We start from the raw sequence: 18,026 nt of genomic DNA, 5'->3' as shown, positions 1-18,026 counted from the left end.
CTTTTATTATGTTTTGTCTAGGTAATTATCTCACTGAAAGAGCAATAGTAGATTGATCATCGATGAATCATTAGAAAATAGAACAAACTAACATCAATTTTCAGTTTTGAGTTCCTAAATCTAAATTGCACTATTGAACCGTATTTTCTCCCATGTGCCACTTTTTTTATGGGCCTTGAAAGGTTCACAAAGAAAATGTAATTAACCATTCACGTACCTCATAGAAAAATTCTGATTTCCTGTCGGTCAATATATAGTATACACAGAGCGGTATACAGCTGAGATATTGGAATTATGTCCTTTGGCACTGAATGATTTAGAATAGTTGTACATCATTCTCATCCAATGCAATATTTCAAATTGATTTGGCTATTGAACTTTCATATTTTTCCAAGGCGATGACGGTGCTGGATCCTGATCTCCACCGGTAGCAACGATGACGATAGTTGGATCTGCAGTGGTGGTGTTATTGAACTTGCGATGGTTAGTTATTTTCCCCTACAATCTAGATTGCTGTTACCTATATTTCTATATAATATGCACCACTTTAACTATTACAGCTGTATATTATAGAATTACTAAGGAAAAAAGTGGCATCCTTTAGCCTAAATAAGAAATCATTGGATGTCCTATTGAACTGCGTCAGATTAGATATCATATAAAAATACATATTTGTACCTGAGACTGGTGATTGGTCAAACGTTAAGAAAACTGTCGAATTACTATTTCATTTTGTGCTATAATTGACATCAATTTTAGCATTGAACTTTAATATAAAAAACGTGGGTGTTTAGTTTATGCTCTTTTCTCTTTCGACAAGCAATCGTGGATATCAAGTGCAAAGTCACAGGTACATATGTGACTATTTTAACTTCCTTTAGCATGGATTTCAATATCAGGATTAATTCCAACCACTTGCTACAAATATTATATTTTCCGAGTTTCATAGCCTTATCAGTATTCTTTTTGGCCTCTGAAGTCTTTAGTGTTAGGTGGTGTACATAATCATTTGTGCTTTGAAACCATTGTGCTTAGCAGCTGTAGTTTTTACTATTTTTCTTAATTTAATCACTGATTTACGTACATGGAAATGCTCCTACAATTTCTTTGTAGATCATCTGAAGTTTTACTTTGTCTGCAGATTTGCTGGAGCCACAGGGTTCCAGAACAATGGTTATTAACGTGTTGTTTTGGTAGAAATAGGATTCACTTGTGTTGTGTTTTCCATTTGTGTTGTTCAATGCTATTAATTTGAGTACTCAGCATATATAATTCCTGCGTTCAAACTAATCTGTGGTGCATGCATCTGCTTGGCACCCTTATTTCTCAGGGGATAAATGCAGGAGACACGAAGAAACTGTAGGATACAGGGATTTACACTTGCAATGGCCTAATGATGTATAACAACAAGGTTCTGAACTATACATCCCAATACCCAAATCTTTGTTCTGTCTGTCTGAATTCTTGTTGCACAACGCTTAAATTGATATCTTGTTTGTGGGACTTGCATGCTGCTTTCATTTCTTCAATGTTCTGAACATATGTCTATTGTTCTAATTTATGATTGTGGAAATTGACTTTGCACATTTGAGGATAAGCAATACTGATATATTCTTCCTGGTAATTACTACATGGAAGACATCCTCATGTAGAGGAGAGAAGGATGTAACAATTATGTTTTGTATTTTGGCTAGAGGTTTCCCGATGTAGCTATTCAAAATTCATATGCTGATAACCCATAGTTTTACATTGTTGTACCACATTCATATCAATACAATCCAAATGTCACTGAAACTTTCAGCTTGGAGTGGCCTTGCAGATTTCTAATAACCATTCTATCCATGATGAAGCTGATATGTTACTGAATCCTGATGTTCTCTTCCTAGCTATGGACTGGCATCATTTTGTGTGAAAAAAAGTTGCAATGGAAAATGGATATTGCACTATAACTCATTAACGAATTTTGCAATTCTCCAAATATTTTTTACATGGGTTTATGGCATTTGTATATCTCTTAAAAAGAAGGAATTTGAAACTATAAATGGCTATCACATTGGCATTCAACTTACCTTACTAAATAAATAATGAAAATATGCTCAAATACTTTCAGCCTGTTTGGTGGTGCTCCGCCTCTTGCTCCGCCAACAAATTCTGCACCAGAGCCAGAGGAGAAGCACTTCGCGTTTGGACGAGCGGGAGCCCTTCTCACGTACTTACAAGAAGCCATGATTCGCTGCTCCGGTATAGAAGCCTGTGAACGTGAAGTCGTGCCAAAAACACCCTTGTCTCACTATTATGTTCCTGTGATAATTGTTTGGAGAATGACGGATAGGCAAAATAGAATTATAAACATGACTCAAAAAAGAATAACGATTTTGACAATTATATTTTTTATACGATATATGTTGACTTCTCCAAAGTTTCATTGTCATTATTATTGTTTGATATAAAGATTATTTTGATAGACGCATGCGTGTCGTACGTGCATGTCTACTGGTACGAAGCAAAAGTGTCCAATAAATTATTGGTGTCATTGTTCAGAAGATATCTTTAGCTTTATTCATTTGACGCCTTACAACACTATTTTATCTGCTTGCAACTAAATTAACTATTGCTCGATATATTTGCGTGCATTGAGCCTACTATTAAATACTCCCTTCATTTCATATTATTGTAGCATGTAGATTTTTCTATCAAAATAATTATTGGCCAGCAGGCCAGCGACCTGGGCGCCTGGCGGGCTGGCGCTTGCCGCTGTTGGCCTGGGCAGACGGCCTAGCCATGGGCGCGCTGTGAAGAGGCTGATCGACTGGGAGCCTCGCTGCCTCGGAGACACGGTCAAGTTGCTGAAACTACTACCACTTAGTGTTCTGGTAAACTAATTTGAAGGACCATTCTTCCTTTAATATATGGTCGTGAAGTTGAGAGTGCATTACACTCTTCGTAGCTAGATACAACGACCGCGTTCCTTTACATTTGACAATAGCTCTGATTCAAATTGTTATACTACTTGGTCAGATCCTGAATTGGGAATTGGGATGCAGCGACACAAAGTTGTATTGTGTTGGTGCCACTAAGAACACTTGTTTTTACCCCTGATTTGTATCCTTTGCCCGGAATTTGTTCGGATGTATCCTTTCTGTGTTTGGGAGACTCCTGGCTAACTAACACACACGTTCTCCCTCGATATTGGAGCAAGGAGCAAGCCCGGATACTGTTCTCCTTTGAGAAAAGAAAACACATTGACATTTCTATGTAAATCAGCTGCTGTCTACCGATCACACTCGATGACAACTGAATGATTACTTTTTGCATTATAAATTGCCAATGTTTTGATCCACTGATTTACAAAATCATGGCATTTCCGATGAAAGGAACTACCAAGTACCAACCTCGTGTTTCCGGTTTTTGCCGGGAGAACTACTGGTGGTGTGTGAAGTTTCTGTATAGCCAATTATATTCGTGCCTGAGTGCCACTAGACACTAGTGCCAGTTCATGTTCTTACTGGCCATAAAAAGTTCCACGTTCTTTTTCCTTTAATTTTATGTCAAGTTTATTTCTCTCACTAATTAGTAAATCAAATTTTTGTATAAGACTTTCCAATCAGCAATGCCAGTGGCTCGAGCCCCCCTACTCGGCCTTTATATTGGGGACGCCCAGTGATATATAAATACAATATAGTAAGAGAGAAATTACTATCTATCCTAGCTACCTTGGCTCCAGCTCCATTATTGAAACGTTATCTCGCTAGAGAAGGAGCGTTAGTGATGTTAAGCAACATCACATTCACGGCCAACATGGTGGGCCTGTCAGCAGGGCTGTCTTAAACGCATAGCAGTCCAATCTGAATGCACCTCTTCAACTTCAGGGACGACGAATCCACGATTATCTGCATCCAACTAGGATGTTATACATGCAAAAAACGACAATAATAACAACAAGAATCATGGACATTAATTATGAATTATATAGATGTTATTAAGAAATTATACAAAGAAGAGAGGAGAAATAAATAAAAACACTAGTTAATAATTGTCATCTAATTGAGGAGAGTTATAGGCCCCGTTCGCTTCGCTGAGAAAACAAGCCGAAACACTGTTCTGACTGATTTGTTGTGAGAGAAAAACATTGTTCCAGCTGAAAACAAGCTGAAAAGTACGGATTATAAGACAAGCGAACAGAGCCATATTGTGGACCTTCTAGGATGTTAGGGGTGTGGTGGGCGGGTGGGGGAGCAGGAGCATGCCCCCCTCCCTCCGCCATTGATGCTATCCTTAGATGATCGATCTACTCCTGCTTAGAGGACAGGGGGCAGGCCCCTCCTCTCTCCACCACTGATGCTATCTTAGAGATCAGATGTCAGCTGGTTAGTAAAAGTTCACTTAGTTCTGCTTGCTTATTTAGAGCAACACCTTGCTTAATTAAAATGAGCTAGCTAGCGCGCTGTATGATTAGGCTGGGTGTTTTTTAGTTTCCACATTGCACTATTTAGGCTGGGTCGAAGCAACATGCTGCCAGAAAAGAAAGATGAGTGGCCGTATAACTATCTCCACTGCTACACCGCAATACATGTGTGGTGAGAGTCTTCCTCGCGTTGAATGCTTGGAACCCCGTAGCCATTATGTAGGTGAGGCAGCTTCGGCAGTCATGGGGCACCATCTCGGGGGTGCACTGTGCTAGCCCGAAAAGCTTGTTGTGACTCTACTTCGAGATGTCCCCTTGCAACGATAGCAACCCAGTGGCAAACTTGTTGGACGAGATATTTTTTATGTTAATCCTTTTTTAAAATAAATTTTAAAACTAATTCCAACTTACTTTGAAGATATCAATGACTCGAGGCATGTAGAGTTTGACATCTCTACTAGCATCCATTCCACTTCGAAGCCGCCAACAGATATTGGATTTTATCCGTCCAAGGAAGGCAATCTTCAATCTCTTCACATTTTTCAGTCTTTCTAGACGGGCACGAAGTGATTGACATTCTTGGCACACGAGAAGCGAAAACACGCATATTCTTTCAAAATTTCAAGAAGCACCTGTTAATCTACCGATAAAAATGCTTATTATTGGTGTCTTACCCACAAAAAGGCAACTCTCTATTTCGACCACTCTTTCTTGTAATAAAGTTCGTTTCAGGGGACCAATAGGTGCACTGGTAGTAGTGGTTACTAGGTGGGCAGGCGCGCTTCGCTGCGCCCGTAGTGACTCCCAAGTCCGGGCTTCAGAAACAGTAATGCATTCAGTGGAACGAAGTACGTACTCCGTAGATGGCAAGCGTTCACACATTTATTAATTTGCATAGGTATAATGAAATGAAGCGGCGCTCACTCAGCTGTACATTAGTTAGATAACACAAATGTATTCTTGTAAAGGAATAGAGCATAGTTGTAAAGATCATGGTAAGAGAGAGGTCTTATGTCGATGACATTATGTTCATTTCACTTTGACATAGAAAAAATCAATATTATTGGTAGAGAAAATTACAACTGCGACACATTGTGTGGATTAAAGGAAGACATAAGCCGAATGACGCTGGCACTGACACCTTGACTCGTAAGTAGTGCAGCAAGAATCGAACAGCAGGTACTGCATCATTTGTATTGAGTGTTCTCCATCATCTGTAATCTTCGTTTTTCCAGCTGCATAGTAATTAATCCACACTTCATATCAGGACATTATTACAGCTAATCAATCATTTCTTGGACAACAAAAGTTTGGTATGTGCTGCTTAAGCTTGTTACTTTGTTAGCAATAATTGCAACATCCGTCGATAGGGAGAAAGTAAAAATCATCTTTATATTGGAGACATAAAGTTCAGGTGTCACATGAAAAGCTGATCTATCATCTATGGAACATATGGGCCTGTAACCTGATTTCAATGAACTTAAGTGAAGCTACACCAATACGGCAAATTTGTTAACCAGAACAAATTTACAGACCTTTACTGTCACATGGAAAAAAAAAAGGCGCAAATACCATAGACAGAGAGTTGATAAATGACGTATTTGTGACTATTGCTGTTCCAAACAATTTGATGGTACATTAGCTATGTTTGTCAAAATCCTAGAGGGTTTTCCTTCAAATAACCAAAAGATCACAATTTGTAGGATTAGTTTTTTTTGGAAACAATAGGATTCGCTAGTCAATAACATGAATACTCACTCGTCTCGTGGCAAGGAAACTAATTTGTTTTCTGCCTGAGAATCAGAGACTATGCATATGGCTATCTGGTACGGTCAACTGCAGTGAGATGTAAAATGCAAAAAAGAAGAAATGAAACGGAAAAATAAGATGTAAAATAATGAAAAGCACTAAGCAGCCTCCCGTTTACCCAAGAAACCAAGGACAAGAAGCAAGTATACCTAGATGATTCATATGTTTACTTCTTAGTTGTACGATTCATTCTTAACTTGGTTTCACAAAATGTTATAGAAGAATTAGCACCACAAACAGATAACAAAAAAACAGTTAGCCTCCGTTGGAGTACCTTGGAACATGCAAACTGCATTCTTCTGTAGACAAAGGAAATTTGACACATCGTTGCAACTTATAAGGACAGCTAGAGAGCAAGCAACGACATATGGACCAGATCTTTGTTAATATATCGATCAGTGCATGAAGCAGGTGAAGGCAACACCGAGGGGAATGACAAGACATCAATTTGAACCCCTCCTGCAAGCCCCAGAGTTCCATAATTCTCAGTGGGCTTCGAGTTTAGAAATCCCAATGTATTGTTACGTGTAACATGCGATTGACAATTTGGAGCTCCTATTACATATATGAGATATCCATTAAGAAACATAGCTCCAAGAAGACATGGATTTTCTCTGTTCATGGATAATGTAAAAAAAGCTCGTGGAACATTTTTGAAATCTAGAAATAAATATGTAGAGAGGGGACATGATGTATATGTACCTGGTTTGGGGATGTTCGATTGAGCGCATAGTCAGGAATGACATGGCCACATGAAAAAAAAATCCAAATAGCCTTTCTAATTTCAGTAAGTTCAGTATAATTTTATAAATCTACAACAGGGACAAAGGGGATATGCTGGCAATTTTCACAGCTTCCTCATGTCATGAAACCTTTAATTTGAAGTCACTATTCAGATTCAAAGGGGACATGCTGGCAATTTTCACAGATTCCTCAATCTTGGTGCAGGATATATGGGTAGCCTATTTGAAAATAGAGATCTTTAGTTTCATATTAAACCACAACACAAGCGGCATGGGGGAAATTGGCTAAAGGGAGAGTGTGGCGACGTACCTGTCACTGCACCAGGCTGTGGATTCCTATTTGTCAAGCACATTAAATGAAACCCCTTAGATTAGCACAAAGCGATGACAACGCCTCATTCCAAATACACGCTGAGACCAACCTTTTGCATACTTGCATGTTAGTAGTGTGTATTCATGAGGAAGGCAATGGAGGAGCTGACAGTGCCAGATCAGCCGATACGTAGAGAAAAAAAAAACTGAAGCAGATGTACACGTGCTTTCTTTTGAGATCACACATGCTGCCGACCATGTTCACAACAAAATAATGACGGGGGAGGAGAAGATTCTGTGATGAACTCACCAGATCTGGGCGGCGTGGATGGAGATGAAGATCAGTAGCATCTCAGGTCCACCACCATGTCGTCGTCGCACCGGTCGCTAGCAGGGGGCAACTGCGGCTGCGGATCGCTATGGAGCAGGTTGGGGAGGCTGATGGAGTGGAGCCTGAGGTCGACCAAGACGACGGCTACGGCTCTATGGTGGCCGCGGGCGCAGGAAGTAAGGACGCGATGACGGCGCAGAAGGCGGAGGGAGGAGGCAGCGGCTGTGCGGAAGGCAAGCGCGAGGTGCCGCGGCAACCGCATTTCACGCCGCCGCCACCGCCGTCGATGTCATCCTGGCGGCGGGGATTGATTGGAGAGAGAATTGACACCGAAGAAATGACCGTTCCGCCCTCGGAAAATTTTTGTTTTCTATTTGACACCGAGTTCAACTTTCGTTCCTTCCGTGACACTCCGTCGCGTTTTCCATCCGGCCACCGTTAACTGCGCTGTGAAAAGGCGATTTTGCCCCTGTGGGCCCCACCACCCTTCTCCCTCCTCTCCTCCAGGCCGCCGTGTCCTCCCCCAGTCCGCGGCCGTGCCACCTGAGAAGGCCGCCGACCGTCCCCGCCACCCATGGGCCCACCGAGCCCATTCACGGGCAGCCGTCGACGCTCGCTGGATCCGCCGCCGGGGTGCATCCTCCACCGTCGAGCCGAATCCGGCTTCCCCACCAACAGATCCAGCCGCGCCCGTGCCCGCCCTCGATTTGCCGCCGGCGAGCTCGCCAGATCCGTGGGTGGATTCGCACGCCCCGAGGCCGGATCCGCGCGCCCCGAGGTCAGATCCGCGAGCCCCGAGGCCAGATCTCGCCGGACTCCACCGTCGTCGTCGCGGTCGCCTGCTCCACCGCGCCACCGTCGTCGCCGCTTCTAGTCCACCGCCGGTCGCCCGAGGCCGGATCTGCGCGCCCCGAGGCCGGATCCGTGAGCCCCGAGGCTGGATCCGCGCGCCCCGAGGCTGGATCCGCGCGCCCCGAGGCCAGATCTCGCCGGACTCCACCGTCGTCGTCGTGGCCGCCTGCTCCACCACGCCACCGTCGTCGCCGCTTCTAGTCTACCGCCGGTCGCCATCGAGGAGAGGGAGGAGCGCGGAAGGGAGGGGCACCACCGCGCCTAGGGAAGGGAGGGGCGCCGCCGCGCCTAGGGAAGGGAGGAGCGCCGCCGCGCCATGGGAAGGGAGGACCACCGCCGTGCTGGGGAGGGAGAGGGGCTCGGAATGGAGAGTTGGAGGGAGGGAGGGAGAGAGAGTGGAGAGAGGGAGAGAGTGGAGGGCGCCATCGGGAGGGACGGGCGTGTCTACGCGACTGCGGGGAGACGGAGGGAGCGAGGCGATTGCCTGGAGGAGGAGAGGAGAAGGGTGGTGGGGCCCACAGGGGCAAAATCGCCTTTTCACAGCGCAGTTAACGGTGGCCGGATGAAAAACGCGACGGAGTGTCACGGAAGGAACGAAAGTTGAACTTGATGTCAAATAGGGAACGAAAATTTTTTGAGGGCCAAGAAAGGAACGGGTCATTTCTTCAGTGTCAAATAAGGAATTCTCTCTTGATTGGAGACGAGGAAGCGGAGGAAGGGATCTGGCCCAGGAGGCCAGGACGAAACCTCCGAGGTCGAAACTCAGGCCCGGACACGCACGCGCATTGCAGCTGAGCACAGGAAGGGCGACCTCGTCAGATCCGTAAACCGTCCGCGCCGGTAGCACGGTACCGGGAGACCGGGAACAGAAACGCGGCATGGCCACGCGGCAGACTACGGCTGGGCGCCCCGTATGTGAACAGTAACCAAAGCCCTGAGAGAGCTCGGAATCTAGGAGTTTTATGGAGTTTAATATTTGCAACAACCTGTAATAAACGGAACCAATTATATATATTGGCACAATACACCTGTATAATAAACAAACATTAATAAACGGGCAACAAGTTCTGCGGGCAGGCCATCATCGAGACGCAGGTGACGCGATTTTTTTTTAATTTTAACACTTCTTGCAAACTAATTTTAAATCTAATATGGTCGGATTTTTTTTTAAACTAACATTTTTGACCGCGCCTATTGCCCTGGCGCGGCCAAATGCCTCTGCCGCGTCATGTATGGTGGCGCGGCAGAGGGCTGACATGTCGACGACCGGAATCGTTGACCGCTGACGGGGCAGGGCCTGCCGCGCCACCGATCTTGGCGCGGCACTGCCGCGCCCTGATCCGTGGCACGACAGAGCCGAATAAAACCGACGCTGCCAGTCCCGCTGCCCGAGCAGCAAGGCCACCGCGCCCGCGCCAGCCCGCCGCCGATCACGCCGACCGCCACGCCACGAACGCCGGAAGCCCGGCCCCCGCCCGGCCCTCTATTGCCGCCTCCCTCCCTTCCCTTCCATTCCCCGGCCGCCTCCCTCCCTCATCGTCCTCGTGCAAGGTAATGACGCACATTTTATTTTCGTTTGAATGGTGGATAGTATATTATGAATGGAAGCTAAGTTTAGGAGGAAAATTATGTTTGGGAACTATGGTCTACGGTTTGAAAGAAGATATTAGTTTGATTTTGTCAATGTTAAGGTTAATTATTTAGTTAGAAGTATGTTTACCATGTATATTTTTGTTGCTATAATTGTTGGTTATATTATTTTAGTTGCATTGCAAATGATTATATTTTACATTAATTTACGTTGTTTTGAATGATGTTTAATTTGAACCGTTTTATTAGATGGAAGACATGTTTCAGAAGTAGTTATGGCAAAAATGGGGTCGTCCTAGAGAATTGTACCCCGACGAGTCTAGCAAAGATGCCCCCGTCCCTCTTGAACTCTGTCCCTAACTGTGATTGTGGTCGTCCGGCCAACGTGTTTCAATCGAGACATCCAGACACAGTGGCTTGTTGCTTCTACACGTACAGTCGTTTTAATATAAGTAATTGTTTCCGTATATTTTTCTTCTTCATTTGTATTACTAGGTTACTAATATTTTGTTGAATTTTTGTTGTGTAGGACCATGAGAGGTGCTTTTTCTTTCAGTGGATCGACGGTGCAGATAAGTTTGACCCCAAGTACCTCCTTTTCGATGATTGGTGGAGAGGGCGACATCCACGAGAGCACTTTGAGCGGTGGGTTCCACCTCCCCCTAACCCCCCTCCAATGACGACTAAGGAGAAGCACTTAGCCGTAGTTAGATGACTCGAGGAATCTCCTCTATGCCATTGCGGAGACCGAGCCATGATAAACCCTGACAATACGTTGGAGTTTGTGTGTCTAAACAAGCATGAAGTAAGTGCAAAGTGTATGTGTTGAAATATTGAGCTATATGTGTCATGTACTAATGTCACGTTATTTAGGTGTATTCAATGGTGAAGTGTCGTTTCAAAGAGTGGTTGTATGGTCCTAAGAACAAATGGCCCGAAGAACCTCCAAAAGCAAAGTAAAAGAAGAAAGAAAGGTTAATTTACAAAGCACCGCCAGTCAAGTGCGAATGTGGTGTTAAATCCAACTACGGTCTAGTGCCTTCGGAGCTTGGAATAGACCATTATTGCGGCCATATGATTGACTATGATGAGGTTGGTTATTTTTGTGGTAACCATGAAATCGTATTTTGTTTCTTTTGCTAAGACATATATGATATAATTTATCGTTCGAACAGAGCACTAGGAAATACAGGTGGGAATGTTATAATGGTCAACCTAAGTTCTTGGATGAACTGAAGGGGAAGCAAGTAATTACATGAAAGAGGGGATATAGACCTAACTATGTCAACCTTTTCATTAAACATCACAAAGACAAGATGCGTGAGTTTGCTAGACAACGCGGTATTTGTTACCCGATCGACGTTGGGCTTGTCAAATGGGGATTGGAGGGACGGATGACATTAGAGGAGGAGAGGGCAAGGAAGGAGGCAAGGGAGGAGACAAGAGTACAGATGCAGGTCTTGAACGAGCATGTTGTTTTATTATGTGCCAGTGAGTACTTCGAAGCCTTTTTTTCGTTGCCTGATTTTAAATATAATATAGTCGGATTGCTAACTGATTGCATTTTATACATGAAGAGATTGGATACAGCGAGGACCATGTTGCAGAGGTGGCTCATGCAAGGTACGAGGAAAAAAGTTAGATGAGCACAGAAAGCGAGCTGGTCGCACCGTTGAATCACCGATTGTGTTGTCTGATGAGGAGGATGAGGATAAGGACGACACTACCAGACTCAGCGAGCTCATCGCTCTAGCAGAGGTGGGCTTGCAGGCGAAGGAGGCTGAGGACGACACTGACAGACTGAGTGCGCTCATCGCTCTAGGAGAGGCGAGCTTGCAAGCGAAGGAGGCTGAGGACGACACTGACAGACTGAGCGAGCTCATCGCTCTAGCAGAGGCGGGCTTGCAGGCGGAGAAGGATGACGACGCGTTCTTCACTCAGGCCGCAGAGGCCACAGATGAAGTGGAGGTCGCTTACTATAGGCGAAAGGCAGATCAGGGCAATGCAGGTGAGCCTAGCCACAGCAATAGGGTTGTGGTTGAGGATTGGTACTCGGACGACGAGTTGCTTACTCAGTATGTTTCTGACTAAGGGTTTTTTATTGCGCCGTCTGTTAGTTACATGCTTTATTAATGATCAATGTAGCTATGTAGTAGAAATTCCATTGTGTTGTCTTATATTCCATTTGAACTACTGATGTATTGTACCCATGTGTCATGTACTCAGATTACCCATGATCGATCTTAAGTGATCACATCTGTTTGTATCATACGTTCTAAATTTCTAAAATGAACATAATCGGGTAAAATTATCTCAAATACAACGCCGTAGCCCACTGGTTCGGCCGCGCCATAGTCCAGGTTTTGCTGCACCAGAGTCCATGACACGTTAGTGCCGCGCCATAGACGACGACGCAACTGTGACGCGGACAGACAACATCCAACTTCAATTGAGTTGTTGTCGGTGCTGTACAAAACTACAAGTGGTGCCGCGACTGCGTGCAAGTTGAAATGAACATGAAGCAAATAAATGGACGACAAGTTGCCACATATCATTTTCATTGGTTTATGAGTCTGCAAGTTTTCAATGACAATATTCGTTCGACATAAGTTCGATGTAATGAACTAAGTCCCAGGAATGTAAGGAGCCCTCGAACGCTTCTTGGAAACCTCGTCGTCCAGTGGAAGAACAGGGTCGTCGTACTCCACCTCAAGAAGGGGGTACAGCTGGTGCAGCGTGGGAGGGGCCATCCTGTTACAAATTGATAAATAGGGTTAGAGTATTCAAATTAACAATATTCAGATTAACATTATGTAGCATTGCAAAATTTGAACTACTTGTTATGCCGTACGAACACAATATGAAATCACCTGCTGCCCTCGTCTTCTATGCCGGCTAGCCTTGTGACCAGATTGTTTGCAAACAGAGCAAAGATTCCTGTCACGGGTCTCGTTGAAGTCTCCCCCGCCGTACATGTCTCTGTCATACCCTCTCATAGCGTCCATGTTCCCCTTGAGTCGCTTCTTCCTCCTACCCTTCCCTACCTTCATTAGATCTGGATGCGACATGTAGTCATAACCATTAAAAGGTGGTCACTATGTCGGGTCAAGGTATGGCTCGAAGCTCATCTCCCAAATACTAACGGTGTTCGAACGGAGATACAAGGGTGACATATATGGCAGATCCTCATAGTTGTACCCACGAACCCTGCAGGCCATGATCATATGAGAGCAAGAGGCATGCATGATCTGAGGGATGTTGCAACTGCACTGTACCTTTTCAAGATCAACTCGGTAGTTTCGTCCACCATAACGTTCGCCGCCCAAGCTTGTGCCACCCTTGCCCCGTACACTAAAGATATGGCGGCGGAGTCCATACGGCTCAGCGGTGTGCTACTTGGCCAATTCCTCGGCCTCCTTCAAATGTTTAGCTCTGGCCTTTCTAAAACACCCCTACTCAGCTATATTCCTCTACGCAAGTTCCCACCTCTTCACAAAATATTCGTTGCACTTATGAAATGAGAACTCAATAATTCCAGACATAGGCAACGATCGAACTCTGGTGAATACACGGTTGAAGGACTCCGAGGAGTTAGTGGTCATGATGCCATACCTAAAACCCCCCTCATCATATGCTAACGCCCACTGAGCCTTCTGTTCCATCTGCGCCTCTAACCAGGCCTTTTCTGCTGCATTTACCATCTTGTCTAGTTCTCTCTTTCTCCTTGAACTGGTGCTCTATACGTACACAACATAGAGACTTTACCTTGTCACATACCTCCTGCTTCCACTGACGCTGCCAGAAATTAGCGACAAAGTGTCTCATGCACCATCTATGTACTAGAGGCGGGAACCCATCTATATGCTCAGCTACAGCATTAAGAAGCCCTGCGTGATGGTCCGAGATCAAACATATAGTGCGAGTTGGGCTAAGCACTTGCACACGTAGAAGCCGCATGAACCATGACCACGATTCATTGTTTGCTCCCTCTGCCAAAGCAAAAGCCATGGGTACTATCTGGTCCTCAGGATCAATAGCAGCAGCCATCATCAAGGTGCCCCTATACTTTCCTATCAGAAAAGTGCCATCAACAAGTACGACTGGCCAACAAAACTAGAATGCATGTTCTATTTGCGCGAACGACCAGAACACACGATAGAGGACATGCCTCAATGGGTCCCAAAAAAACATCCCTCCGGTGTCCACAAACCATTTCAAGCCAGGGTTGTAGTAATGCATTGCACATAAGATGCGGGGCACCCTATTGTACGCTTCCTCCCAAGTACCCCATCGAATCGCTAGAGCATTTTTCTTAGCACGCCAAGCCTTTCCGTATGTCACATCATACCTAACAAATCCAGATATGGACTATTGTAAAGAAGACACCGAGATGTCGTTATTATCATCATGAGCCCCAATATACGATGGGCAAAGTAACGTGCAGTGAGCTGCTGATGATTTTCCTTCCCCCTATTGTCTAGGCAAGTGTGGGGTTCGACAACTTTAGTTATCCTCCACTTGCCATCACTCTGTCTCTTTCATGCATTTAACATCCACATACAACCATTTTTGCATATCACGTGGTACCTCAACTCCTGGTCCGAATGAGTGACAGTGTATGGCCTATGGTGGTACACAACATAGTCCTGAAGGAAGAGTTTCATCTCTGACATTGTGTTGAATATCATCCCCTTCCTAAGGGTTTCTTTCTTATGGTTATATAATGAATTCCTATACAACTAGAGACCGATGTCACAAACTACCATATTCATCATGCTGACATCCCTATAGTTCAGAATGCCCATGAAAGATACATTCTTGGACCTTAGTTGCTCAAGCTCAGTTGCTATGTAAGGTGGTGGTGGAACATACTGCTGCACTTCGCTAATTCTGGCCCATGAATCATAGGGGGTATCATCTGCAGCCAAATCTGTGACTAGTCTACCCTAAGCCTGGACACCATGCAAAACCTCAGTTGGTACTAGTAATGGCATAGTATGAACCAGTACTAGCATGGCATTAGCCGGTGTTGGCGTAGCATCTGTACCTCCTTGGTCATCATCAGAATCGTCTGAATCATTGCTAACTACATCATCGATCATGTCCTCCTCCTGCTCCTCCTCTTCCCATTCGAAATCATTCACATCGAAGTCATTGCTTATACAACCTACTGCAGTTGAATGAAACTGCTCCTGCATCAACTGACCATCCAAATCCATGTTACCCTGAGTTGCTTCCCCTTCGACCCCCAATTCTTGCTCATTGCCTCCGACACCGTCAATGGATGGGCCGTCCTGAACACCCTACATCCTGTACCAATTCTTCACCACCACCTCAGCCATGGACACATTGGAACCTTGGAGAACCCTAGTGTAGCGGGACCAGTGAGTAGGGTCGCACAAGGGCATGAGGACATATTGTGCCCTAGTCTTCCCAGTATGAAACCTCCCCTTCAGTGTGAAATCACCGTCAAACTTTGCATTCAAATGGACACAAAGGCCGTTGAAGCTAGGAGGTTCATCAAACCATTCCAATTCTTCTTCCATATCCTCAAACATACCATCTTCTCTCCTAACACTTCCTCCATACAAAACTCTAACACAACAATCCATCTGCAAAAGCATTTCAAGAAACTTTATCAAGTCGTCAAAATCATCGTACGTAATGTCCATAGTAATATTGATACATATTCTAACTATAACTATACTAACTAATCTAATATTAACATCTATACAAGGCTAACTACAACAACTAATTAGACTAAATCCAATGTATAATTAGACTCAATAACTATACTAACTAAACTACCTAACTTTACTACCTATACTAACTTACTATATTATGTCACACCCAATTTTAAGGATAAAATGGAGTGCAAAATCTTATGTGCGCCTAGAGATCAGTCACACACATAAGCTGACAAATTATAAATAGTATCATCACAAATATTTATTACATCACGAATAGGACAGAGTTATCACATAAATATAGCGGAAATAATAATAAAAAGATCTCTCGCGGAAGCTCCATATCATAGGGACATTGACTGGTTGACCACAAGTCTAGTAGTCCTCAGGAAAATCATCATACCCATGGTCATCTGTTACCCATCCAGGATTTTTATCCAAATAATGAAAATAAACAAGCATAAGTACATGTCGTACTCAACAAGTGTAACACGGGGTTTATGAGGCTCAAAGGCTTGACACAGGTTTAACAGTGTGCAGCTTTTAGTTGTCATAATTTTAGCTTAAGAGTAGCAACAAGTTGTTTCAATTCCCAATGCAAAACACATGATCATACGTAAACATGAGTAATGAATAGCATAAACAGATATTACTTAGGGATCATCTATTCCATAAGGGTTCCAAGGCCGCTCGTGACCGTGAGCACGGCTGATATACCAGTTTTACACTCTATAGAGGCTATACACTTTCACTATGAGTCATGATACCCATATGTCCGGGTTTATACTCCCAAAACACTTCTAAGGTGAGCAAGCAGGGGTCACTATGAAGCGTTTCAAAGGTTCGTCTAACAAGTTAGGGCCATTAGATTTACTCAGCAAACAGATATAGAGCCCCCTTCCCGATGGCACATTGACACGCAACCTATACTCATAAGGATAGAGGCCGCTCTATACTCGATTCGGCAAGCCATTCTTACGCCAATGAAGATAACCACTAATGAGCTAGAAAAGGTCCTCATACTGAGCTAAAGCTAGAGCCACGTAGCCCTCATAGTTGTACTGTAAGTCCCGGATGATCACTTACAGATAAGTCCTTAGGGAGAGGAATCTGAAGCATTTAGAAAGTAGCTAAACACTTCAGCCCCCTATTTTCATGTTGCTAAAAGTCACATTTTAATGTTTATTGCATATACCATTAGTCAAGTTACAAGATCATGGTTTAATTGAGCTCTAGCAAAGCTACCCAAATGCATAACCCATAGGTGACAAGGTAATAGTTCAATTCTAGGAAATTCCTAACAAGATGACACATGCAACATGAGTTCAATGAATTCAAGTGAATAGGAAACAAGGATGATCCCATGCTATACTTGCCTTGAGCAAAGTACTCCTGCTGGTCCTGCTCATCAAAGTCGTACCCTTGATCTCCCACGAACTGCTCACCGTCTATACTCGATAACCACAACAACACACAAGCATCCAGGAGCAATCATGCAAAGCAAACAAGGCTATAGATTAGAACAGTACACCAATAGCATAGAATCAAGATGAAAAGTTTAGAAAACAAATCTACGTCTCGCTACGAACACACAGACGCGAAGATCACAAAAATCGGATCTAAAACGGAAAAGTTATGAATTAAACAAGTTTTCCTATAGCAAAATAATAAATTAAATCTAAGCTCAAATTTTAGAAGTTGGAAATCTACTTTATAATTGCATGAATATGTAGATCACTTAATTATGAACCTAACGCAACTTGAATGGATCAAGTCGGAGTTAAAACGGAGAAGTTATAGCTAAAACAAAAGCAGTGATAACTCTGTAAATAGCTAAAAACGTATTTTAATCTAACCGAACAAAAATACGTTTCTAAAGAAAGAAACGGAATTTGTAAAAGTGCTTTAGACTGCGGGTTAACACCGAAATATTTATAAGGACGTATTTGCAAAATCGGCAACGAAGGGGTATCCTTCGATCTGAGCCATTGGATTAGAAATAGACGGATATGATTCGATCTGGCGGGGAGAGAGAAAAAGAAACCGGCCAGAATAGTGATGGCGGTAGTGCTCCCGATGGCGGCGCCATTGCCGGCCTTCTGGAGCCCTCGGTTCTCGACCTCCAGCGCTCTATTCGACGAAAGAAAAGTATAGGGAGAGAGAGGAGGCTACGACGGACTCTCCGGACCCAAAGACCAGGAACGGGAGGCAGTAGAGGTGGCACGGCGCTTGGCGGATAGAAGCTCTTGCGGTGGCACTAGGGCGAAGCGCTGCTGCAGCTGGCTAGGGCGAAGAAA

General features: G+C 44.1%; 1 long non-coding RNA gene across 2 annotated transcripts; it reads right to left on the bottom strand.

Moving 5' to 3' along the window:
- Positions 1 to 5,381: 5,381 nt before the first annotated feature.
- Positions 5,382 to 7,929, bottom strand: LOC136517896 (uncharacterized). 2 transcript variants are annotated; one of them, XR_010774358.1, is made up of 4 exons: positions 7,580 to 7,929; positions 7,268 to 7,379; positions 6,489 to 7,176; positions 5,382 to 5,640 (listed from the first exon to the last, which is right to left on the bottom strand). It is a non-coding gene; the product is annotated as an uncharacterized lncRNA (long non-coding RNA). The 2 variants fall into 2 exon arrangements; XR_010774357.1 differs by lacking the exons at positions 6,489 to 7,176; positions 7,268 to 7,379.
- Positions 7,930 to 18,026: the final 10,097 nt, after the last annotated feature.

Source organism: Miscanthus floridulus, chromosome 17, assembly GCF_019320115.1.
Source record: "Miscanthus floridulus cultivar M001 chromosome 17, ASM1932011v1, whole genome shotgun sequence".
Classification (NCBI taxonomy): Eukaryota; Viridiplantae; Streptophyta; class Magnoliopsida; order Poales; family Poaceae; genus Miscanthus; species Miscanthus floridulus.
The sequence above is the reverse complement of the archived record's forward strand: the minus strand, read 5'-3'. Positions and strand labels throughout refer to the sequence as shown.